The sequence below is a fragment of the Ranitomeya variabilis genome, chromosome 1 (genome assembly GCF_051348905.1).
Source record: "Ranitomeya variabilis isolate aRanVar5 chromosome 1, aRanVar5.hap1, whole genome shotgun sequence".
In the NCBI taxonomy this organism is placed as follows: Eukaryota; Metazoa; Chordata; class Amphibia; order Anura; family Dendrobatidae; genus Ranitomeya; species Ranitomeya variabilis.
The window spans coordinates 537179804-537206295 of record NC_135232.1 but is presented as its reverse complement, the minus strand read 5'-3'; the positions used below and the strand labels follow the sequence as shown (position 1 = coordinate 537206295).

The window sequence follows — 26492 nt, the reverse complement described above, 5'->3', positions numbered from 1 at the left end:
AAACAAGATCGAAAAGTGCACCTATCCTAACACATATCCCTACACTGGACTGCTCTCCCTTCCTAGCAGTGGAGGTTGGCACCCTGATAGAAACAGGATCATGGGGTGCATTAAAAGAGGTCTGGATACATATGATGAGAGGATTATACTGCCTCTGTACAAATCCCTAGTTAGACCGCACATGGAGTACTGTGTCCAGTTTTGGGCACCGGTGCTCAGGAAGGATATAATGGAACTAGAGAGAGTACAAAGGAGGGCAACAAAATTAATAAAGATATACCCAGATAGATTAGCGAAATTAGGATTATTTAGTCTAGAAAAAAGACGGCTGAGGGGCGATCTAATAACCATGTATAAGTATATAAGGGGACAATACAAATATCTTGCTGAGGATCTGTTTATACCAAGGAAGGTGACGGGCACAAGGGGGCATTCTTTGCGTCTGGAGGAGAGAAGGTTTTTCCACCAACATAGAAGAGGATTCTTTACTGTTAGGGCAGTGAGAATCTGGAATTGCTTGCCTGAGGAGGTGGTGATGGCGAACTCAGTCGAGGGGTTCAAGAGAGGCCTGGATGTCTTCCTGGAGCAGAACAATATTGTATCATACAATTATTAGGTTCTGTAGAAGGACGTAGATCTGGGGATTTATTATGATGGAATATAGGCTGAACTGGATGGACAAATGTCTTTTTTCGGCCTTACTAACTATGTTACTATGTTACTATGATTCTGGCACCCCCACACAACGGCTATCCACTGCTCACCCTATTAACCAACTATTGCACTGAAGGTGAGAAAACAATGAGCAATTAAAAGAAATGAATTATAGTGTAGAGAAGCCACGCTAGGTGCACATAAAAACCCCGATATATTTCAATTGTCCAACAATGATTATATATATATATATATATATATATATATATATATATATATATATATATATACACACACTGCGAATAGGCACTGTTATAGATGCAAATCTGTATTCGCTAATAACTTCTATAGATATATTAATATCTCAAAATATGGTTAGATGCATAAAGGACAAAAAATGGCACGGGGAGTAGTTATCAATGATACAAAAAAATGGTTCAAAAAAAGATTATATATATATATATACTAGACTGTACAGAAAACAGCCACACTTAGGCCTCAAGTAAGGTAAACCACAATGGTAACCTCAATAGCACAATCAGTGCAACATTCTGGCCCTGTGGCAAGCGGCTAATGATTGTTGCCTTTAAAGATATAAAAAAGTGATAATACCAAACACCTTCAATGTACAGTCTAATATCAACAACAGTTTGTTATGGATAGCAAAGAGGGGGTCATAACCCCAGATGAACCACTTAGCTTCCCAGTAGTCGCCTCGACGCGTTTCCCCGAACTACGGTTCATCAGGAGGCAGTCAGAGTAAGAACCATTGATACACAGATGCAGGTGCTATGATGTTCAGCAGACCTGATAAGATCCAAGAGAATGGGGAATCTTTATACCAGTCGGTATCAACTCTCTGGCCAGTAAACACCCGCCAGTGAAGAAACCACCCCCATCTGTTTCCGGACTAACACCGGGTATGCCAGTAAACAGAGTCCAAAGATCCGGACTCATTGATGCGTATATGTCCATAGCAGCATGTGGTTCCCTCCCCCACATAACTTAAGACAGATCATAAATATATGTACAGATAATGCATAACGTAGCGGAGATGTACATATTCCGCCATGCTCGCCATGTATCATGGATGGCACCATGTTAACTATTAGATCAGCGCGTGCGCAGGGCCGACGTAATCCCGCATGCGTACAATAATCAAACCCAGATAGGGATGTACAGCGCATGTCATAATTCGTCGGTAACTGCGCGTGCGTCACAGCAGCGCAATCGCGCATGCGTACAATCACAAGCTAGCCAGGAACACAGGGCGCATGACAGAGATCGCCGGTAATGATATCAAGAGCGTTCACGCGCAATGCGCAAAAGGAAGCGCCTCCCGCTAGCTCAACATCTGACAGGTGCACACCAAATCGAGGACACAAAAAGTCAAATCAAGTCAGACCCAAGGCACAGACGGCCAAAAAGGTGGCCGTGGCCATAACATTAAAAACCGCAATACAGACAAGCGTGCCAAACCACTCACAGCGAGCCAAAAGACAATGATATTCAAATTTATAAATAGAGTAACATATACCTGAATGATATCTCTTATATCATAATAGATACGGGGAGTGATAGGTAAAAAAACAGCATCCCCATATTGTGACGAAAATAACCCGGTACAGTGCAAGAGATAAGGGAAAGACAAAAATTCTTTAAATGTTAGTCAAACGATAGACTACTGTAACATATAGAATACAGTTTTTATAGCAGTTCCTAAAGCAGTTAGTCCCTTTCATGTGTGTAGCAGCAAAGGATGCAAAAGAAGCTTTTATAGATGGAAGACGGAGTGTCATAAAAAGCATGTATAGGTCAGAGACTCATTCAGTCCCCTCGGCGACACAGACTGCATACGAAAAATCCACTCCGCTTCACGTTTTAAAAGCACTTATGGCTCTATATGCAGCAGGTATCCTCTCCCTTGCCTTCTACATCTTCATCTTCTTTTTTAGACAGCAGACCGATAGCAAGTTACGATTTGAGAAAGAGACATCAATAGCACAAGGTCAGATCATTAATTTAACCCCACATGTTTTCTCAAGAGAGGAGTATGCCGTGATGCAGAGGGGACTGAATTTTGTCCCCACCAACACATTTAATTGTTTTAATTGGGTGAAGGATGTGAACTTATTCGGGCGTAACCTCAAGTGGAAATTGTTTTTCCAAAAAAATGATTGGGAAAAATGTAGGGAATTGGGCTTGACTGAAGATGATCTGGAGGGGTATCATGCTTTATTTGGTCTCCTACAGGAAAATGAGAGAAACAGAGGTGAAGGACCATTTACTAATTTGAAAAGTAGGAGCAAAAAGATGCCACCGGGTAATGAAGTCACTAGTGTTGACATCTTTGTCAAATTGGTGGAAGCCGATCTTTGTAAAATCTCAAACAATAGTGTGAAAATGGAATTTAATATGACGGCTAGCGAGTCTCAGGTCTTGAAGAGACTGGAAAAGAACACCAATTTAATTTTTAAATCATCTGACAAAGGTGGCAACCTTGTGATCATGAACCATACAAAATATCTAGGAATGTGTGGCCTACTCCTGAATGACCAAGAAACCTATGAAATTCTACCGGGTAATCCAACAACATCATATTCGGATGAATTGATGTGTCTTCTGAATTTAGCCCTGTGTAAAAAACTTATATCACAGAATGAATGTACCTTTCTTACCCCGGTCTCTCCTTCGGTGCCAACATTTTATGCCCTCCCGAAGGTGCATAAGGGACTTGTTCCACTCAGAGGCCGCCCAATTGTGGCGGGGATAGATTCATTGTCCCAGAATGTTGGTATATATATAGATCGTATTCTGAGACCGTTTGTACTCTCTCTGCCATCATATGTGAGGGATACGTCTCATCTACTGGGCATGTTGGATGGTATTACGGTGGAACCCCATGTTAAGTTGGCCTCCATCGATGTTGAGGCGCTCTATAGCAGCATTCCTCACGATGGAGGTATGAGAGCAGTGGATCATTTCTTAAAAACAAGAGCCATTGAATGTAATGACCATAATATCTTTGTTAAAGATCTCCTCCGTTTTGTACTCACCCGGAATTATTTCATTTTTAATGGGAAGTACTTCCACCAGCTCAGGGGCACGGCAATGGGGAGCCCTTGTGCCCCCACGTATGCTAATTTGTTCCTGGGCTGGTGGGAGGAAACCCAGATTTTTCCGGGTGAGGATAGGTGGTGGCATTCCTATATCTGCCTCTGGGCCAGATACATCGACGATATTTTGGTTCTTTGGTCTGGCCCAGGGGCGGACTTTGAGAGGTTTATGGAGGAGATAAATGTCAACAACATTGGGATGAGATTCACATCTGAGTTTCAGGAACAAAGTATTGCCTTTTTGGATCTTACTATTACAAAAAATGAAAAAAGGGGGGATTAGTACGCATACTTATCGTAAACCGACTGCAATGAACAGTCTGCTGCAGTGGCAGAGTCATCACCCTACCCCCCTTAAGCGTGGTATACCTAAAGGCCAATTTCTTCGTATCAGAAGAAATTGCTCTGATGTGGCTACATTCAAACGTCAGGCTAGTGATCTGCACCGTAGATTCAAAGAGAGGGGATACCCCACAGGCGTTTTGGCAAAATCATATAATGAGGCGCTTGCGAGGGACAGATCCCTGCTGCTTAGAACAAATAATGATCTTAAAGCTGCCTCATGTCCAGTTAGATTGATAGGGACCTTTGATAACCAGTCCGAAAGGGTGTACCAGATTATGAAAAGACACTGGGGGGTACTTCGGGCAGATCCGGGCGTAAGAGACATCATTCCGCATGCACCCAGTATAACCTATAGGAGGGGTAAATCTATCGGGGACAGGCTAGTACATAGCCTATACCAAAGACCACAGCCAAAGGGTCCAGTGCTCGATAGAAAACCGTTGGGCTTCTATAAATGTGGAAACTGTACCAAATGTAAATATATAAAACCATCAAAGCAATTTACCAGTGCGGCGAATGGGAGGTGTTTTGATATGAGACTTTGGTAATTGTAGATCAACAGGAATAATATATAAGATCACCTGCTCCTGTCCCCTTGATTACATAGGCAAGACTACCAGGGAGATAAAAACTCGGTTCGGTGAACATCTAGGGGATATTAAGCATGATAGAGATACCCCATTGGCCCGGCACTTCAATCAGGTACATGGAGGAAGGTTGGAGGGGATCACACTCTGCATGATTGAGCTATTGAAACCAAGAATCAGAGGAGGAGACTTTGATAAAGTGCTTTTAAAACGTGAAGCGGAGTGGATTTTTCGTATGCAGTCTGTGTCGCCGAGGGGACTGAATAAGTCTCTGACCTATACATGCTTTTTATGACACTCCGTCTTCCATCTATAAAAGCTTCTTTTGCATCCTTTGCTGCTACACACATGAAAGAGACTAACTGCTTTAGGAACTGCTATAAAAACTGTATTCTATATGTGACAGTAGTCTATCGTTTGACTAACATTTAAAGAATTTTTGTCTTTCCCTTATCTCTTGCACTGTACCGGGTTATTTTCATCACAATATGGGGATGCTGTTTTTTTACCTATCACTCCCCGTATCTATTATGATATAAGAGATATCATTCAGGTATATGTTACTCTATTTATAAATTTGAATATCATTGTCTTTTGGCTCGCTGTGAGTGGTTTGGCACGCTTGTCTGTATTGCGGTTTTTAATGTTATGGCCACGGCCACCTTTTTGGCCGTCTGTGCCTTGGGTCTGACTTGATTTGACTTTGTGTCCTCGATTTGGTGTGCACCTGTCAGATGTTGAGCTAGCGGGAGGCGCTTCCTTTTGCGCATTGCGCGTGCGCGCTCTTGATATCATTACCGGCGATCTCTGTTATGCGCCCTGAGTTCCTGGCTAGCTTGTGATTGTACACATGCGCGATTGCGCTGCTGTGACGCACGCGCAGTTACCGACGAATTATGACATGCGCTGTACATCCCTATCTGGGTTTGATTATTGTACGCATGCGGGATTACGTCGGCCCTGCGCACGCGCTGATCTAATAGTTAACATGGTGCCATCCATGATACATGGCGAGCATGGCGGAATATGTACATCTCCGCTACGTTATGCATTATCTGTACATATATTTATGATCTGTCTTAAGTTATGTGGGGGAGGGAACCACATGCTGCTATGGACATATACGCATCAATGAGTCCGGATCTTTGGACTCTGTTTACTGGCATACCCGGTGTTAGTCCGGAAACAGATGGGGGTGGTTTCTTCACTGGCGGGTGTTTACTGGCCAGAGAGTTGATACCGACTGGTATAAAGATTCCCCATTCTCTTGGATCTTATCAGGTCTGCTGAACATCATAGCACCTGCATCTGTGTATCAATGGTTCTTACTCTGACTGCCTCCTGATGAACCGTAGTTCGGGGAAACGCGTCGAGCCGACTACTGGGAAGCTAAGTGGTTCATCTGGGGTTATGACCCCCTCTTTGCTATCCATAACAAACTGTTGTTGATATTAGACTGTACATTGAAGGTGTTTGGTATTATCACCTTTTTATATCTTTAAAGGCAACAATCATTAGCCGCTTGCCACAGGGCCAGAATGTTGCACTGATTGTGCTATTGAGGTTACCATTGTGGTTTACCTTACTTGAGGCCTAAGTGTGGCTGTTTTCTGTACAGTCTAGTATATATATATCTCTTTTTTTGAACCATTTTTTTGTATCATTGATAACTACTCCCCGTGACATTTTTTTGTCCTTTATGCATCTAACCATATTTTGAGATATTAATATATCTATAGATGCTATTAGCGAATACAGATTTGCATCTATAACAGTGCCTATTCGCAGTGTGTATATATATATATATATATATATATATATATATATATATATATATATATATATATATATATATATATATATATATATATATAATCATTGTTGGACAATTGAAATATATCGGGGTTTTTATGTGCACCTAGCATGGCTTCTCTACACTATAATTCATTTCTTTTAATTGCTCATTGCTTTCTCACCTTCAGTGCAATAATTGGTTAATAGGGTGAGCAGTGGATAGCCGCCGTTGAGTGGGGGCGCCAGAATCGTTTCTATCAGGGTGCCAACCTCCACTGCTAGGAAGGGAGAGCAGTCCAGTGTAGGGATATGTGTTAGGATAGGTGCACATTTCGATCCTGTTTAGGGTCATTTCACTGGGAAATTGGTATTTTTAATATATTCAATAAAAGAATTTTTAAGGGATTACATGTTCACAAAGTATATAATTTTTCCCTTTTTGTGCTATTTAAATTGTTTAGAGAATATTTTCGACTTAGATAGTCTGCCTGAATGTTGGATGAGCCTTTCAGGTGAACCGCCGTCAGAGATAAAAGATGTCTTTCTGCCCAGGAGCATAGCCGGGCAGATATGTTCTTCAGGCTGTTGTTCTTTGAACTGCCCTGATGTGTGATGTGGGCCACCGTGGTCACATTGTCCGAATATATCCGAACGTGATGACCCTTGATAAGATGACCTCCTACTAGTAGGGCTTCTTCTACAGCTTTTAGCTCTCTGTAGTTGGAAGACTTCCTGCTTGTTGACTGGTCCCAGAGACCTTGGAAAGGGGTGTGATTTATCATGGCCCCCCAGCCTCTTTTGCTGGCATCTGTTGTAACCGTGGTCAGTGGGACTTGCGCCCAACTGACTCCTTTTTGTAAATTTTTTGGGGACATCCACCACGCCAGGGAGGCTTTGACACGACCTGGTGTGTACAACTTTTTGTTCAAAGAACTGGGATGACCATCCCAATTCTGCAGGATATGTGCCTGAAGAATTCTGGAATGGGCCTGTGCCCATGGTACCGATTGGATGCAGGCTGTCATCGATCCTAGAAGAGACATGCCCTCTCTGATCGTAGGGGATCTGGTGTCCCTGAATGTCTTGACCTTTGATAGTAGGGTTAGAGGATGTTCCAATGGGAGGAAGGTCATTTGTCTTGCAGAGTCCAGAAGAACTCCCAGGAATTTCCTGCATTTGGAGGGTCGTAGGTGAGATTTCTTCAGATTCGGCACCCATCCCAGAGATGTCAGAATATCGAGAGTCTTGGATACATGAGACTCCAGGGCTTGTTTGGTAGGGGCCACTAACAAAAGGTTGTCTAGATGTGGCACTATACAGACGCCTTGCCTCCGGATAAAGGAGACTACTTCCCCCATTATTTTGGAAATAACTCTTGGAGCAGAGGAAATTCCAAATGGGAGAACGTTGAATTGATAGTGTTCTATCAGATGTCCCGACTGTACAGCAAATTTGAGATATTGGCGATGTCTCTGGTGAATGGGGATGTGGAAATAGGCATCTTTCAGATCGAGAGTGGCCATGAAGGAGTGCAGACCTATCAAGGGAATGGCATTTTTTACCGATTCCATCTTGAATCTTCGGTACTTGATATGGCGATTGAGACCCTTCAGATTTATAATAATACGGGACTCGCCCGATGGTTTGGGAACCAGAAATAGACGAAAGTAATGCCCCCGATCCCTCTCCGATTCCGGTACCTGGGATATCGCATTTGACATTTTTAGGGCCTTGAGACCAGACTCCAAAATGGACTGGTCTTTCAGGGAGTGAAGGGAGGTGACTTTTAGACCCCGTGGGAGGGGGGGGGGGGAGAAATGAATTCTATTAGGAGACCCTCTTTGATGACATTGAGGACCCAGGGACAATTGGTGATATTTTGCCACTGGGAAACAAATTTTGAAAGTCTCCCCCCCACTGGGTCGAAGTCACCGCTTCTCCTGTTGAGACTGCGGCTGCTGTTGCTGAGGGATAAGGATGTTTCTCCCCCCTCCCTTCGGGAAACTCCACCTCCCGGACTTGCCTTTCCCTCTTTGATAGGTTTGGGCCTGAAAGGGACGAAAAAACTTCTTTTTGGGAGTTTTCTGTTCTGGGAGGGCTTTCTTTTTATCGGTTGCTTTCTCCAAGATGTCATCTAGAGAAGGTCCGAAGACGTAGTTACCTTTAAATGGTATGGCGCACAATTTGGCCTTGGAGGTGATATCACCAGACCACATTTTTAACCACAGCGCCCTTCTAGCTGAGTTAGTCTGCACCAATGACCTAGCAGCAATTCAGATAGTTTCCATAGAGGAATCCGCTAGGAAGCCCGTGGCTCTAAGGAGACTGGGTAGAGAGTCCAACATTTCAGCTCTGGACGTGCCCTGGGATATGTGAGACTCTAGTTCACCTATCCAGCGGAAAAGCGCTCTAGCCACACATGTTGAAGCAATATTGGCTTTGAGGGCTACCGTGGAGGTCTCCCACGATTTCTTCAACAGACTTTCTATTTTCCTGTCCATTGGATCCTTTAACTGTGACGAGTCTTCGAATGGAAGACCCGTTCTTTTGGCCACTCTTGCTACCTGAGAGTCAACTTTAGGGATATCCCATTTGGCTAAATCCCCCTCTAAGGGGAATCTATGCTTCATCTTGGATGGAGTACTGAGACGTTTTTCAGGTAGCTCCCATTCCTGGTCAATCATATCCGATATGTTCGAGTGGATTGGAAACCCTACCCGTTTACCCTTGGTTATGCCACCAAACATCTGGTCCTGTATGGACTGTGGTTCTGGCTCCTCCTCCAGCCCCATAGTACTGCGTACAGCAGCTACTAAGTCCTCAATCCAGTCTGAAGAGAAAAGATACTTTATAGCTTCAGATGTTATAGGGGACGTAGGTTCTTCCCGTCGACCTGAGGATGAGGTATAGGAGAGGTCTGACTCCGATTCAGAATCCACCTCCTGGATTTTCCTTTTTTTAGCTGGAGAGGGTGGCGGAGGGGGTGGGGGTGGGGGTAAAGGCTGCTAGGGAGGATTGAACCTCTTGCTTGACCAAAGAGCGGATTTCTTCTAGTAAAGAAGGTTGCTCTGCCCTGACAACCTTGTCAGTACAGGTCCTGCAAAAGTTTTTTCTCCCATAAAGGTGGCAGCTTAATGTTACAGATGGCACACTTCTTTTTTGTAGTAGTTTTGGGGGCAGACCATTCTCCCTGAAATGAGAGGGGAGAGAGAGTGACTAAAGAATATCCCCAAATTACTAAGGACCCCTGTCCCTGCGGCACTTACTGTGGCAGGGGCAGCGCTGGGCTCTGCAAGCGCAGGGCAGGTAGTGCTCTCCATGACAGGATAGTCTTACCTGCGACGTTTTCTGGCAGGCTTTATACCATATATTAAACACAGTCTTAGAAGAAAAAATTTTTTTGCAACACGTCAAAAACTGTAATAAATACACACTACTACCTGAATACGGAGTAGAAAGACGAAACAGCAAAATATTAAAATAATTGTAATTTTATTGAGAAAATAATTAAAAACACATAAAAAAGTTATATGAACCACACAAGACAGAGCACACAAATCCGGACTCCTGAAAAGTCAATGTATATATACCGAACCAGGTATGTATAGGAAATTAATACCTTGGGAAAACATACTTCTGGACTGCTAAATATGATTAGCTATGTGCAAAAAACTGCTACATAAAGTGCCAGTAATAAATATCTAATACAAATATATACAAAAAATGTGCAAAAATTGCTACATAAAGTGCCAATAAATAAATATAAGATCTGAAGTGTACTAGTGCAATTTGTATATATATGTAATTTAATTAGTAAATAATTATGGAATGCTGGATATTCTATGCAAGTACCTAATGTACACAGTGTGCCATGATAAAATTATAAATCTAGCATAAAGTGCTGAGTGTATAATGCATCTTGCATAAGGTGCTGAGTGTCCAATATAAAGACCTGGTGTACACGTGTGTCACTGTGAAATGGCCGCACTATGATCATTAATCTAAAGTGCTAAGTGCTTAGTGCAAATATATGGCACACAAATGTGCTACTACAAAGTTATGTCAGCAAAAAATCCAGTTTGTTCCATAAAGTAATATAGAAAAACCTGTAATCATACCTGGCAATGAATGAGGTCCTAAGTGAAGTGCGTGCTCTCACCCCGACAGCGCCGTTTCGCTAATGCTTCCTCTATGGGGGCGTGGCTAATACATGGAAAAGGATGGGTCTAAATACCGGATGTGAATGGAAAATGTGAATCTCATTGGTGGGCAGAAGTGGGCACTTCCATGGTAATGCAAGTCTAAGCCGGGCATACCAGCGGTATGCTCCTGCCCCCAGCGATGTGGAAACACCACTTCCTCCTCCCCTCCATGGTCCAGCGTGGAGGACGCCGTCCTGCACGAGACACCGCCGGCGGAAGTGCCTCCAGGGAGCGCAGAAAAGACCGGAAGTGACGCGCGCGATCACTTCCGGGTTGCCAGCGGCATGTGGAGGGGAAAGGGAGACCGGAGAGCTCCAGGAGGACTCCGGTCAGGAACGCTAGCCTGCTTTGCCCTCACGGTCGCGGGAAGGCTAGGAACAGGTCCCGAGGACACCGCAGCGCGGCGCGACGGGAGCAGCATGAGAGGGAAGTAAGATACGACCCCATGCTGCCCGGTTACATTCAAGCCAGCGCTTGTTACATGCAGCAGTCACCGGCCACCACTGCATACAAAAGTAAACCTCTCCTGTCCCATGGGGAACAGGAAAGACACTGGTGAGAGGGAGGTGGGAGGGCCTTTTAACCTCTCCATTTCCTGTTCCCCATTAGGGCAAAGAGGCAACCTCCGTATGCCGTCGTGGAAGGTGACTAGAGAGAAACGTTACATGGAACGTTTTTTTGTGCCGACGGTCCGCCAAAACACGACGCACGACGGATGCGACGTGTAGCTAATGTGGAGAAAAACTATAACTAACTATAAACATAAATAAATAACTATAAAAAAATAACTATGGAGAAAAAAAAAACGCATCCGGTGGGCAACTTTGCAGGATGCGTTTTTTCTACAAAACGATGCATTGAGAGGTGCGTCACACGACGCTAATGTGAAAGTAGCCTTAACGGAGGACGAAGGCTGCCATCCGCAGCCCTGCCGAACGCTGGTGTGAAACCAGCCTAAGGCTGTTATTATAGCACCTTACATATGTTACACAGATACATCATGAGCTTGTTCTGCCCTACACATGAAATGAAAGGCTAAAATACAATGTGGAGACTTAATCAGAGCAATGTTTTATTTACATTCAGAACTGGTTTAAGAGGAACAAATTACCATTTCCCACAGAAATCTCAGACTTTTACTTATAGAAACACTGGATAAATATCATTTTAAGATTAGATATAGAAACATTTCTAATTTTATAAAACTGCATTTTTTTTGCATCGAATAACTTTATGCCTTTGCTTGTTTCATTTTATGCATTTCTAAAGTATTGTAAAACTGTAATATGCTGTTGGTGCATGCGGGCCGGACTGTCGGTTTGGTATGTGGCTCTGCACCCCCCAGGCTGGCCTCCGGTGTCTGAGGTTTCGGTGTCCTGGACCAGAGATCATAATACCGGCCTTGAATTGTGAAGGACACGGCAGCCGACCCTGAGAAACATCCAAGGTGGGAACGCCCCATCATGTCGAAGAGAGTCTGCTAGATCCAGGCCTAGCAGACCAGTGCTGGAGGGTTCATGGATGCCAGGAGAGGGCTGGTCTAAAGGAAGGTCTCGTCTTTTCCTGGCGGGTCGGAGAGTTGTCCCGTCGTTCTTTTGGACAGAACATTTCCAAAACCACCAAAATTAAACAGCAGATCTCTTGGGAGGCAGACTTTAGTCCTCTGTTGCAGAAGAAAAGTACTCAAACTGATAGGCGCAGAGTAGGACGCACTAGGAAGTTGGCGTGCATGATTGTTCAGGGCACGGGCGGTGTGGACCGGCCACCAGAGAAGGCCTAGACCGAAGCCTGGATATTTTAAAAGCAGGGTCACAGGAGCCCCTGGAAAACATGGAGGCTGCATGAATAGGAAGGTTTCCCCAGGAGACGTCCATATTGCTCAGGGGAAAACTAGGACATATTTGCCCTGTCCTTTCCATTTTTTTTTTTTTTTTTTTTTTTTAAAGTAGCCCCCTCACTGCCTGGTAGGATATACCTGTCCTGAAGATCACAAATCATTCTTCGCAGACCGATGATGAAGATGGGCATGGAATAACCTGGACGCAGACATTTCGGCGGCTGGCACATAACGGATTCATCTTCCCTCCCTACTCTATCTGGCTCTGGGGGGGCGAGAGGATAGGGGGATTCGTGGCATGGACCATCCTCTGGGAAACCACAAACACTCTTGATGTGTTAGGGCCTAGATGATACGGTAGTGACAATACTAGGTGGGAGATTAGAGTGACAATTCCACTGTCGCCCTCAAAAGCCGTATCTGAAAAAAAATAAAAATAAATTAATAAGAAAAAGGAAAATCGTTAATAAACCCCCCCCCCAAAACCTAAGTCAGAAAGTGGGCTGGGCGGTCCAGACCCATGTCTGCCTCCAACTGACATTAACCCCTTAATCCCATATGACGTACTATCCCGTCAAGGTGACCTGGGACTTAATTCCCAGTGACGGGATAGTACGTCATTGCCTATCGCAGCTGACATCCGGCACTATGTGCCAGGAGCGGTCACGGACCGCCCCCGGCACACCGCGATCAAACATGATCGCGGTGTACCGGAGGTACAGGGAAGCATCGCGCAGGGAGGGGGCTCCCTGCGTGCTTCCCTGAGACGATTGGTACAAGGGAATGTACTCACCTTGTACCGAGCGTCTCCTCCCTGCAGGCCCCGGATCCAAAATGGCCACGGGGCTGCATCCGGGTCCTGCAGGGAGTACTTCCGGGTCCTGCAGGGAGTACTTCCGGGTCCGGATCAGGCTGCAGATGAAAGCTGCAGCCTGCAGCGATGTGAGTGAGAGCGCCGATCTGATAGAGTGCTATGCAAACTATCAGATCGGCGATCTGTGATGTCCCCCCCCTGGGACAAAGTAAAAAAAAAAAAAATTCCACATGTGTAAAAAAAAAAATAAAATTCCTAAATAAAGAAGAAAAAAAAAAAATATTATTCCCATAAATACATTTCTTTATCTAAAAAAACCAAAAAAACCCAATAAAAGTACACATATTTAGTATCGCCGCGTCCGTAACGACCCAACCTATAAAACTGTTGCACTAGTTAACCCCTTCAGTGAACACCATAAGAAAAAAAAAAAAAAACGAGCCAAAAAAACAACGCTTTATTATCATACCGCCGAACAAAAAGTGAAATAACACGTGATCAAAAAGACGAATATAAATAACCATGGTACCGCTGAAAACGTCATCTTGTCCCGCAAAAAACGAGCCGCCATATAGCATCATAACCAAAAAAATAAAAAAGTTATAGTCCTCAGAATAAAGCGATGCCAAAATAATTATTTTTTCTATAAAATAGCTTTTATCGTATAAAAGCGCCAAAATATAAAAAAAATGATATAAATGAGATATCGCTGTAATCGTACTGACCCGACGAATAAAACTGCTTTATCAATTTTACCAAACGTGGAACTGTATAAACGCCTCCCCCAAAAGAAATTCATGAATAGCTGGTTTTTGGTCATTCTGCCTCACAAAAATCGGAATGAAAAGTGATCAAAAACTGTCACATGTCCGAAAATGTTACCAATAAAAACGTCAACTCGTCCCGCAAAAAACAAGACCTCACATGACTCTGTGGACCAAAATACGGAAAAATGATAGGTCTCAAAATGTGGAGACGCAAAAACTTTTTTGCTATAAAAAGCGTATTTTAGTGTGTGACAGCTGCCAATCATAAAAATCCGATATAAAAAACGCTATAATAGTAAATCACACCCCCCTTCATCACCCCCTTAGTTAGGGAAAAATAATAAAATAAAAAAAAATGTATTTATTTCCATTTTCCCATTAGGGTTAGGGATAGGGTTAGGGCTAGGGTTAGGGTTAGGGTTGGGGCTAGGGTTGGAGCTAAAGTTAGGGTGGGGCTAAAGTTAGGGATAGGGTTGGGGCTAAATTTAGGGTTGGGGATAAAGTTAGGGTTGGGGCTAAAGTTAGGGTTAGGATTACATTTACGGTTGGGATTAGAATTAGGGATGTGTCAGGGTTAGGGGTGTGGTTAGGGTTACAGTTGGGATTAGGGTTAGGGGTGTGTTTGGATTGGTTTCAGGTAGATTTGGGGAGTTTCCACTGTTCAGGCACATCAGGGGCTCTCCAAACGCGACATGGCGTCCGATCTCAATTCCAGCCAATTCTGCGTTGAAAAAGTAAAACAGTGCTCCTTCCCTTCCGAGCTCTCCCGTGCGCCCAAACAGGGGTTTACCCCAACATATGGAGCATCAGCATACTCGGGACAATTTGGACAACAACTTTTGGGGTCCAAGTTCTCTTGTTATCTCTGGGAAAATAAAAATTTGGGGGGCTAAAAATCATTTTTGTGGGAAAAAAAAGGATTTTTTATTTTCACGGCACTGCGTTGTAAGCTGTAGTGAAACACTTGGGGGTTCAAAGTTCTCACAACACATCTAGATAAGTTCCTTGGGAGGTCTAGTTTCCAATATGGGGTTACTTGTGGGGGGTTTATACTGTTTGGGTACATCAGGGGCTCTGCAAATGCAACATGACACCTGCAGACCAATCCATCTAAGTCTGCATTCCAAATGGCGCTCCTTCCCTTCCGAGCTCTGCCATGCGCCCAAACAGTGGTTTTCCCCCACATATGGGGTATCAGCGTACTCAGGACAAATTGGACAACAACTTTTGGGGTCCAACTTATCCTGTTAACCTTGTGAAAATATAAAACTGGGGGCTAAAAAATCATTTTTCTGAAAAAAAAAAAATAATAATTTTTAGTTTCACGGCTCTGCGTTATAAACTGTAGTGAAACACTTGGGGGTTCAAAGCTCTCAAAACACATCAAGATAAGTTCCTTAGGGGGTCTACTTTCCAAAATGGTGTCACTTGTGGGGGGTTTTAATGTTTAGGCACATCAGGGGCTCTCCAAACGCGACATGGTGTCCCATCTCAATTCCAGTAAATTTTGCATTGAAAAGTCAAATGGCGCTCCTTCCCTTCCGAGCTCTGCTATGCGTCCAAACAGTGGTTTACCCACACATATGGGGTATCGTTGTACTCAGGACAAATTGAACAACAACTTTTGTGGTCTAATTTCTTCTCTTACCCTTGGGAAAATAAAAAATTGGGGGCGAAAAGATCATTTTTGTGAAAAAATATGATTTTTTATTTTTATGGTTCTGCATTATAAACTTCTGTGAAGCACTTGTTGGGTCAAAGTGCTCACCACACATCTAGATAAGTTCCTTAAAGGGTCTACTTTCCAAAATGGTGTCACTTGTGGGGGGTTTCAATGTTTAGGCACATCAGGGGCTCTCCAAACGCAACATGGCGTCCCATCTCAATTCCAGTCAATTTTCCATTGAAAAGTCAAATGGCGCTCCTTCGCTTCCGAGCTCTGTCATGTGCCCAAAAAGTGGTTTACCCCCACATATGGGGTATCGGCGTACTCAGGACAAATAGTACAACATCTTTTGGGGTCCATTTTCTCCTGTTACCCTTGGTAAAATAAAACAAATTGGAGCTGAAGTAAATTTTGTGTGAAAAAAAGTTAAATGTTCATTTTTATTTAAACATTCCAAAAATTCCTGTGAAACACCTGAAGGGTTAATAAACTTCTTGAATGTGGTTTTGAGCACCTTGAGGGGTGCAGTTTTTAGAATGGTGTCACACTTGGGTATTTTCTATCATATAGACCCCTCAAAATGACTTCAAATGAGATGTGGTCCCTAAAAAAAAATGGTGTTGTAAAAATGAGAAATTGCTGGTCAACTTTTAACCCTTATAACTCCCTAACAAAAAAAAAATTTGGTTCCAAAATTGTGCTGATGTAAAGTAGACATGTGGCAAATGTTACTTATTAAGTATTTTGCGTGACGTATCTCTGTGATTTAAGGGCATAAAAATTCAAAGTTGGAAAATTGTGCCATTTTCAAAATTTTTGCCAAATTTCCATTTTTTTCACAAATAAACATAAGTTATATCGAATAAATTTTACCACTAACATGAAGTACAATATGTCACGAGAAAACAGTGTCAGAATCGCCAAGATCCGTTGAAGCGTTCCAGAGTTATAACCTCATAAAGGGACAGTGGTCAGAATTGTAAAAATTGGCCCGGTCATTAACGTGCAAACCACCCTCGGGGCTTAAGGGGTTAAGCTAAAATGGATTAGCTTCGTGCCAGTTGGTGGTGTAGCCTACTCTACAGGGAAATACCTAATTTTTCGTTTTTTGCATAGCATAAGCAGCTTACACCCATGTTTTTTTCGTGTACCCCAATGAAGCATTAGCCCCCCCCACATCAACCAGAGGGCCACACAGCATAACCTCGCTCCCCCAGTCAGAAACCTCCACGTCACATTAACCAGCGGACCCCACAGCATAAATCCAAAGCCCATCAGAAATTCCCTCCCCTCAAGCGTAAATCCAAATATGATGCCCCATTCCCCAACCATAAATCCCATCAGACTCCCCCCCATCAAACGCCACCCCAGCTTAACCCCCTATCGGACGTCCAACCCCCATCGGACGTCCAACCTCCACAAACCCCCATCGGACGCAGACTCCCCCACGCAGCACAAACCCCCAGATGTGGACCCCCCACCCAGCACAAACCCCCAGATGCGGACCCCCCACCCAGCACAAACCCCCAGATGCGGACTCCCCACCCAGCACAAACCCCCAGATGCGGACTCCCCACCCAGCACAAACCCCCAGATGCGGACTCCCCACCCAGCACAAACCCTGATCGGACGTCCAACCCCCATCGGACGTCCAACCCCCATCGGACGCGGACCCCCCCACCCAGCACCCCCCCCCCCTTCGGATGTCCACCCCCCACCCAGCTTAAACCCTCATCAGCCCCCCCAAATCCAACCCATAAGCAGGTTGCCCCCCAATAAAAGGGATCCCCAGTAAGCAGCAGGTCACCCCCCAATAAAAGGGTTTCATCCGAAAGCAGCAGGTCGTCCCCAAATCCCACTACGGGATCCCCCCCCCCCCCCCCAATAGCCAGCAGCAGATCGCCTCCCCACATTCCACGACCAGCAGGTTGCCTCCCCACATTCCACGACAAGCAGGTCGCCTCCCCACATTCCACGACAAGCAGGTCGCCTCCCCACATTCCATGACAAGCAGGTCGCACCCCACAAGCAGGTCGCCCTCAAATCTCACCACAGGGGTCCCCCAATAGCCTGCAGCAGGTGACCCCTCACATGCAGGACGCATCTCCACATCCCATCACAGGGGTCCCCCCCCCCCACAAGCAGGTCGCCCCCCCCCCCACAAGCAGGTCGCCCCCCACTTCAAACCACAAGGGTCCCCCCAATAGACAGCACGTCACTCCCTCCCAAAACCCGACCACAAGCATGTCGCCCTCAAACCCCACCACAAGGGTCCCCCCAACAGCCAGCAGCAGGTAACCCCCACTAAAAGGGGTCCACCCCGTAAGCAGCACGTCACCTCCAAACCCCACCACAGGGGTCCCCCCCCCAATAGCCAGCAGGTCACTCCTAAACCCCACAACAGGGGCCCATCAATAGCCATCAGCAGGTCACCCCTCCACAAGCAGGTCGCCCCCACTAAAAGGGGTCCCGCCACAAGCAGGTCGCCTCCCCAAACCCAACCATAAGCAGGTCACCCTCACTAAAAGGGGTCCCCCCAGTAGCGTAGCTACTGGGGGGGCAGAGGGGGCCATCGCCCCGGGCCCTGTCACATGAAGGGGCCCACCGGGAGCCAGGGCAGGGCCACTTCTGTGCTGAGGTAGAACACGGAATAGGAGCAGAGCAGTATAATGTCTGCTCCCATCTGACAAGCTGCACGCTGGCTATTAGCACAGTGGCCGGCTGCAGAGTCTCCCTCCTGCAGTGAATGGTTTCGCCCGTCTGACCTGATGATGAAGCTTTTCCCCAACTGCAGTTTTCTTCACTCTGTGCACGCTGGGATTGGCTCAGGCACGCTGGGTCCTAGTGCCCACACCTTGCATTTCACTCACACTTCCTGGTCCTGCCTGCAGTGCAAACTTTATCAGTAAGTGGGGATGGGACTTATTAGGGTTATTAAATTCAGGTATGTCACTGTGAGACCGTTGGGGTATTGTGGGGGCTGAAAGTGGGTGAGGGGGGACAGGGCACTGGGGGGTGAATGTGAGACCATTTGGGGGTTGTGAGTGCAGAAGGTGGGTGAGGTGGGACAGGGCACTGAGTGGTGGATGTGAGTTGATGGGGTATTGGGGCTGAAGTGGGGGAGGGGAGACAGGTCACTGGGGGCTGACTATTATAATGTTTTGTTATGATATTATATGTGTTCCATCATGTAATATTTGCTGTCTGGGGAGGCTGGAGATGGAGGGGGGGTTAGGGGGCTATTGATACGTACCACCTGGGTCTTTTATGAGTATTAGTCTAAAGGTACCGTCACACTAAGCAACGTCGCCAGCGATCTGTGACGTTGCAGCGTCCTAGGTAGCGATATCGCTGTATTTGACACGCAGCAGCGATCTAGATCCCGCTGTGAAATTGCTGGTCGCTGCTAGAAGGTCTGCACTTTATTTGGTCGCTAGGTCGCCGTGTATCGCCGTGTTTGACAGCAAAAGCAACCATACCAGCGACATTTTACGCTGGTAACCAGGGTAAACATCGGGTTACTAAGCGCAGGGCCGCGCTTAGTAACCCGATGTTTACCCTGGTTACCAGCGTAAAATGTAAAAAAAAAACAAACACTACATACTCACATGCTTCCCCCGGCGTCCGCTTCCCACACTGACTGAGCGCCGCAAATTGAAAGTGAAAGCACAGCACAGCGGTGACGTCACCGCTGTGCCCTGCTACTGCCGGCGCTCAGTCATTACAGGAAGCGGACGCCGGGGGACGCATGTAAGTATGTACTTACATTTTACGCTGGTAACCAGGGTAAACATCGGGTTACTAAGCGCGGCCCTGCGCTTAGCAACCCGATGTTTACCCTGGTTACCCGGGGACCTCGGCATCGTTGGTCGCTGGAGAGCGGTCTGTGTGACAGCTCTCCAGCGACCACACAGCGACGCTGCAGCGATCGGCATCGCTGTCGCTATCGCTGCAGCGTCGCTTAGTGTGACGGTACCCTAAGGAGCCCGCATACAGTAACCAAGAGCTGCATCATATTTTCATTGCTGGAGCGGTGCTGACAATCCCCGTCCCCTGCCCTCTGTCTGATACTCACCTTCTGGCGTTTTCATCTGTTTTTGTCTCCACTCGACTCCGTCTCCTGCAGTTTGTTACCTGTCCGGGGCTCCAGTGTTTCATGGAGCAGCGCAGAGGTCACTGATCAATGTGAGTCTGTGGGAGCCTCGTTCTGGCCTCTTTCGCACTCTCAGGCTATGTGCACACGGTGTGGATTAGCTGCTGCGGATCTGCAGCAGTTTTCCATCAGGTTTACAGTGCCATGTAAACCTATGGAAAACCAAATCCGCAGTGCCCATGATGCGGAAAAATACCGCACAGAAACGCTGCATTGTATTTTCTGCAGCATGTCAATTCTATTTGCGGATTCTGCAGCGTTTTACACCTGCTCCTGTATAGGATTCCGCAGGTGGTAAACCGCAAGTGAAATCTGCACAAAAAACACAGGAAATCCGCGGGAAATCCGCACAAATCCGCAACAAGTGCACATAGCCTCATAGTCTTACATTGAGCGCTTGTGACATAGCTTCTAACTTCTGGCCAGTCAGAAGCTGTGCTCACAAGTTAGAGCAGCGGCACTGCAGCAGTGCCACAAATTAGTGAATACGCCGGAGGATGAGTAAATGACTGGGGCATCCAAATCATGACAGGGAGCTGCGGGCCCATCATACTGTGTATAAGGGAGCTGCGGGCCCATCATACTGTGTATAAGGGAGCTGCGGGCCCATCATACTGTGTATAAGGGAGCTGCGGGCCCATCATACTGTGTATAAGGGAGCTGCGGGCCCATCATACTGTGTATAAGGGAGCTGCGGGCCCATCATACTGTGTATAAGGGAGCTGCGGGCCCATCATACTGTGTATAAGGGAGCTGCGGGCCCATCATACTGTGTATAAGGGAGCTGCGGGCCCATCATACTGTGTATAAGGGAGCTGCGGGCCCATCATACTGTGTATAAGGGAGCTGCGGGCCCATCATACTGTGTATAAGGGAGCTGCGGGCCCATCATACTGTGTATAAGGGAGCTGCGGGCCCATCATACTGTGTATAAGGGAGCTGCGGGCCCATCATACTGTGTATAAGGGAGCTGCGGGCCCATCATACTGTGTATAAGGGAGCTGCGGGCCCATCATACTGTGTATAAGGGAGCTGCGGGCCCATCATACTGTGTATAAGGGAGCTGCGGGCCCATCATACTGTGTATAAGGGAGCTGCGGGCCCATCATACTGTGTATAAGGGAGCTGCGGGCCCATCATACTGTGTATAAGGGAGCTGCGGGCCCATCATACTGTGTATAAGGGAGCTGCGGGCCCATCATACTGTGTATAAGGGAGCTGCGGGCCCATCATACTGTGTATAAGGGAGCTGCGGGCCCATCATACTGTGTATAAGGGAGCTGCGGGCCCATCATACTGTGTATAAGGGAGCTGCGGGCCCATCATACTGTGTATAAGGGAGCTGCGGGCCCATCATACTGTGTATAAGGGAGCTGCGGGCCCATCATACTGTGTATAAGGGAGCTGCGGGCCCATCATACTGTGTATAAGGGAGCTGCGGGCCCATCATACTGTGTATAAGGGAGCTGCGGGCCCATCATACTGTGTATAAGGGAGCTGCGGGCCCATCATACTGTGTATAAGGGAGCTGCGGGCCCATCATACTGTGTATAAGGGAGCTGCGGGCCCATCATACTGTGTATAAGGGAGCTGCGGGCCCATCATACTGTGTATACGGGAGCTGCGGGCCCATCATACTGTGTATACGGGAGCTGCGGGCCCATCATACTGTGTATACGGGAGCTGCGGGCCCATCATACTGTGTACACGGGAGCTGCGGGCCCATCATACTGTGTACACGGGAGCTGTGGGCCCATCATACTGTATATAAGGGATCTGCGGGCCCATCATACTGTGTATAAGGGAACTGAGGGGCCATCATACTGTGTATAAGGAAGCTGTGCACACATCATACTGTGTATATGGGAGCTGTGGGTCCATCATACTGTGTATACGGGAGCTGCGGACCCATCATACTGTGTATAAGGGAGCTGCGGGTCCATCATACTATGTATAAGGGAGCTGCGGGTCCATCATACTGTGTATACGGGAGCTGCGGGTCCATCATACTGTGTATACGGGAGCTGCGGGTCCATCATACTGTGTATACGGGAGCTGCGTGTCCATCATACTGTGTATACGGGAGCTGCGGGTCCATCATACTATGTATAAGGGAGCTGCGGGTCCATCATACTGTGTATAAGGGAGCTGCAGGCCCATCATACTGTGTATAAGGGAGCTGCAGGCCCATCATACTGTGTATAAGGGAGCTGTGGGCTCACCATACTATGTATAAGGGAGCTGCGGGTCCATCATACTGTGTATACGGGAGCTGCAGGTCCATCATACTGTGTATAAGGGAGCTGCGGATCCATCATACTGTGTATACGGGAGCTGCGGGCCCATCATACTGTGTATACGGGAGCTGCGTGTCCATCATACTGTGTATACGGGAGCTGCGGGTCCATCATACTATGTATAAGGGAGCTGCGGGTCCATCATACTGTGTATAAGGGAGCTGCAGGCCCATCATACTGTGTATAACGGAGCTGTGGGCTCACCATACTATGTATAAGGGAGCTGCGGGTCCATCATACTGTGTATACGGGAGCTGCAGGTCCATCATACTGTGTATAAGGGAGCTGCGGATCCATCATACTGTGTATACGGGAGCTGCGGGCCCATCATACTGTGTATACGGGAGCTGCGGGCCATCATACTGTGTATACGGGAGCTGCGGGCCTATCATTCTGTGTATACGGGAGCTGCGGGCCAATCATACTGTGTATAAGGGAGCTGCGGGCCAATCATACTGTTTATACGGGAGCTGCGGGCCCATCATACTGTATACGGGAGCTGCGGGTCCATTATACTGTGGAGCTGCGGATCCATCATACTGTGTATACGGGAGCTGCGGGCCCATCATACTGTGTATACGGGAGCTGCGGGCCCATCATACTGTTTATACGGGAGCTGCGGGCCCATCATACTGTGTATACGGGAGCTGCGGGCCCATCATACTGTGTATACGGGAGCTGCGGGTCCATCATACTGTGTATACAGGAGCTGCGGGTCCATCATACTGTGTATACGGGAGCTGCGGGTCCATCATACTGTGTATACGGGAGCTGCGGGTCCATCATACTGTGTACACGGGAGCTGCGAGTCCATGATACTTTGTATAAGGAAGCTGTGCACACATCATACTGTGTATATGGGAGCTGTGGGTCCATCATACTGTGTATACGGGAGCTGCGGGCCATCATACGGTGTATACGGGAGCTGCGGGTCCATCATACTGTGTATAAGGGAGCTGCGGGCCCATCATACTGTGTATACAGGAGCAGCGGGCCCATCATACTGTGTATACAGGAGCAGCGGGCCCATCATACTGTGTATACGGGAGCTGCGGGTCCATCATACTGTGTATAAGGAAGCTGTGCACACATCATACTGTGTATAAGGAAGCTGTGCACACATCATACTGTGTATATAGGAGCTGTGGGTCCATCACACTGTGTATAAGGGAGCTGTGGGCCCATCATACTGTGTATACGGGAGCTATGGGCCCATCATACTGTGTATAAGGGAGCTGTGGGCCCATCATGCTGTGTATAAGGGAGCTACAAGCCCATCATACTGTGTATAAGGAAGCTGTGGGCCCATCATACTGTGTATAAAGGAGCTGTGGGCCCATCATACTGTGTATAAGGAAGCTGTGGGCCCATCATACTGTGTACAGGGTAACTGTGGGGGACTTCATACTGTTTGACGGGAGCTGCCGGCCCATCATACTGTGTATAGGAAACTGTGAAGGCATATTGTGCATATGGGAGCTGTTGGCCCATTACACTGTATATAGGGGAGCTCTGGGGGGCATTATACTTTCTATAGTGGAGTTCTGTCAGCATTATGCTGTGTATAGGGGAGCATTGGGCTCATATCTATAGGGGAGCAGTGGGAACATCATACGGTGTATAGGGGAGTTATAGAATCATCATACTGTGTATAAGGGAGCTGTGGGGGCCTTAGACTGTGTATAGGGAAGCTTTAAGCTCACCATACTGTGTATAATGGAGCAGTACATGGGGGAACTTAGGGGACATTATTAAATGTAAAGTTGGCACTTAAGCATTATTGTTATAGGGGCACTCAGAGTATTGTGACCATCAAAGTTGCATATGGTCACAATATGGCGGTAAAGTCAATGTTCCTTTTTGTATATAGATTTATTTTCAATAACAGTAGGGTCATATTCTGAGGTTCCCCTATATTCACAACTAGAGTTTGCAACCGTAGCTGTAATCAGGGTGAGCTGGTTAGGGGCCCACTCAGATGTTTCGCCCCCCCCCCCCCCCAAGTTGAAACCCTAGCTACACCTCTGGGTCCCCCGCAATTGCCATCAGCAGGTCACCCCCCCACAAGCAGGTTGCCCCCCACTAAAATGGGTCACCCCCAATAGCCTGCAGCAGGTCACCCCCCCACAAGCAGGTCAGGGGTCCCCCAATAGCCTGCAGCAGGTCGCCCCCCTCACACAGGCAGGTCGCCTACCACAGGGGTCCACCACAATAGCCAGCAGTAGTCCCCCCCTCCACAAAATCCCACAATAGCCAGCAGCAGCACCACCCCCCAAAATCCCACCGCAGGGGTCCCCCCACAATAGCCGCCAGCACCACCCCTCAAAATCCCACCGGAAGGGTCCCCCCACAATAGCCAGCAGCAGCACCCCCCAAAATCCCACCGCAGGGGTCCCCCCACAATAGCCAGCAGCAGCAGAACCCCCCCCAAATCCCACCGCAGGGGTCCCCCCACTATAGCCAGCAGCAGCAGAACCCCCCAAATCCCACCGCAGGGGTCCCCCCACAATAACCAGCAGAACCCCCCAAAATCCCACCGCAGGGGTCCCCTCACAATAGCCAGCAGCACCCCCAAAATCCCACCACAGGGGTCCCCCCACAATAGCCAGCAGCACCCCCAAAATCCCACCACAGGTCGCCCCCCCAGCACAGACAAGTCGACCACCACAGGGCCTCCCCCCCAATAACGATCAGCAAGTAGCATTTTTCACCCTCAAACCACTAACCTCCAAGAGCCATGGCGTCCACAAGCTATCATGCTGCTTTCCTTTGCAAATAGAGAATACGCCCATGATGTGAACTCAGAACACGCCCCCTCCCGATAGGACACGCCCCCGGAAATGACGTCACACCTGGAAGGAGCCAATACAGTCTAGCATTTACCATACGGAATTCTCACCACGTCCCTCCCTCAGGTTTATTTCCGGCATTACTTGTCCATTTAAGAAACCCCTTCCACTAGGATGAATCTGATTAATGATTGGTGGTTCAAAAACCACAGCACAACCTAACCCACTGTCATTTTGAACGACAGACACATTTGCCAATCACAAGCTTGCCTTTTCCGACACAGCGCTGTAGCTGCCAGCTTTATCCTATCAACATGCACCTTTCACCTCTGGCTCATAATATAAGGGGGCACCATTCAACCTAAGGATATCAGGAACAATGCAACGGGGCGCTCGCCTCAACCGAATGTAACAGAGAGACGGACGTTATTCAAGCACGGCTGAGAGACAAACGCCAGAAGGTTAGTTTCTTAGTGGGTCTGATCGGTGATTGCGCCAGCGAATGCAATGCATTGCATGTTGTGAGGCGGGGCACGGGAGACATGGGAAGCATCGGTGCTGCTCGGAGGAGCGCTTCTGTCTCACGGTATTGTCTTGGCTGTCTGGGGTACTCCCTCCCCCAGCTTGGCTATGATTCTGCATGAGCGGCTGCTGGCGCATGGTCCTGTGCTTAGCCCCTCAGGAGATCGCCATAGCACAGAACCCAATGTGGACTCCCTGAGTACTGGCGGAACTCAAAGCTTTGCAGGTGTCCGCTTCTTCCTTCTCTCTGTAATTCATGGGGTGGCTTCCATGTGGGAATGCGTCCTGTGAGTGCTGAGGAATGCTTTGGTGGCAGTGCTGCTTCCTCTCAGCCGTGGCACACTGCATTGGGCTTTCCATTTTCAAGGTTTTATAACCGGATACTTCAGCGTGAAATTTGCTCCTACAGTTGTATTTTCTCCTTCTGTAACAGAAAATGGCTGTATTAAAGGGAAGGTGCCACCAGTTTTCTTGTAGTGTTTTTTTGTGAAATTAAGCTTAAAATAGTAAATAAAATGTAGTAATGCAATGTTTGCAAACATTTCTATATGAAAAATATATATTTTCCTATCTAATCTCACTAGGGGGAGCATTTTCCGTTTTAAACCTCAAGCAGCTATAGTGAGACTTAACAGCTCTACTGTTAGCTGGAAAATTGGGGCAGTAACTGCTGACATCACCATTTCCCTCCCCTTTTGGGTGGGATAATATCGCTGGGGCAGAATGAAGAGCAGCATCACAGGGCAGCGCCATTTTGTGTGTGACTGCCCTGTGATCTGCTATCACCAGCAGTTACTACATCAGAGGCACAGCTTGTTTACAGAGGAGCAGAACACAGTGGGCTCTGTGGCATGGTGGACTGGAGGAAGAGTGAAGACATGTGGTGTGTATGTATGGAGCAGCATTATCTGAGCAGAGCTGTCTGTGACTCATCCATCAGTAAGATAAG

At 47.2% G+C, this 26492-nt stretch overlaps 1 protein-coding gene and 1 long non-coding RNA gene across 4 annotated transcripts in view; one reads left to right on the top strand and one right to left on the bottom strand.

Moving 5' to 3' along the window:
- Positions 1–11757: 11757 nt before the first annotated feature.
- On the bottom strand, positions 11758–25065 carry LOC143766689 (uncharacterized). Its single transcript, XR_013213613.1, has 2 exons — positions 24959–25065; positions 11758–12955 (listed from the first exon to the last, which is right to left on the bottom strand). It is a non-coding gene; the product is annotated as an uncharacterized LOC143766689 (long non-coding RNA).
- A 107-nt stretch (positions 25066–25172) lies between these two features.
- The window catches only part of HMG20B (high mobility group 20B), a 550570-nt gene continuing 549250 nt past the window's right edge, over positions 25173–26492 (top strand). The window contains exon 1 of one of the 3 annotated variants that reach the window (XM_077254578.1): positions 25173–25482. The gene's annotated coding sequence lies outside the window, so the exon portion shown is untranslated. The remainder of the gene's footprint in view (positions 25483–26492) is intronic. The other 2 variants (XM_077254572.1, XM_077254566.1) reach the window with 2 other exon arrangements.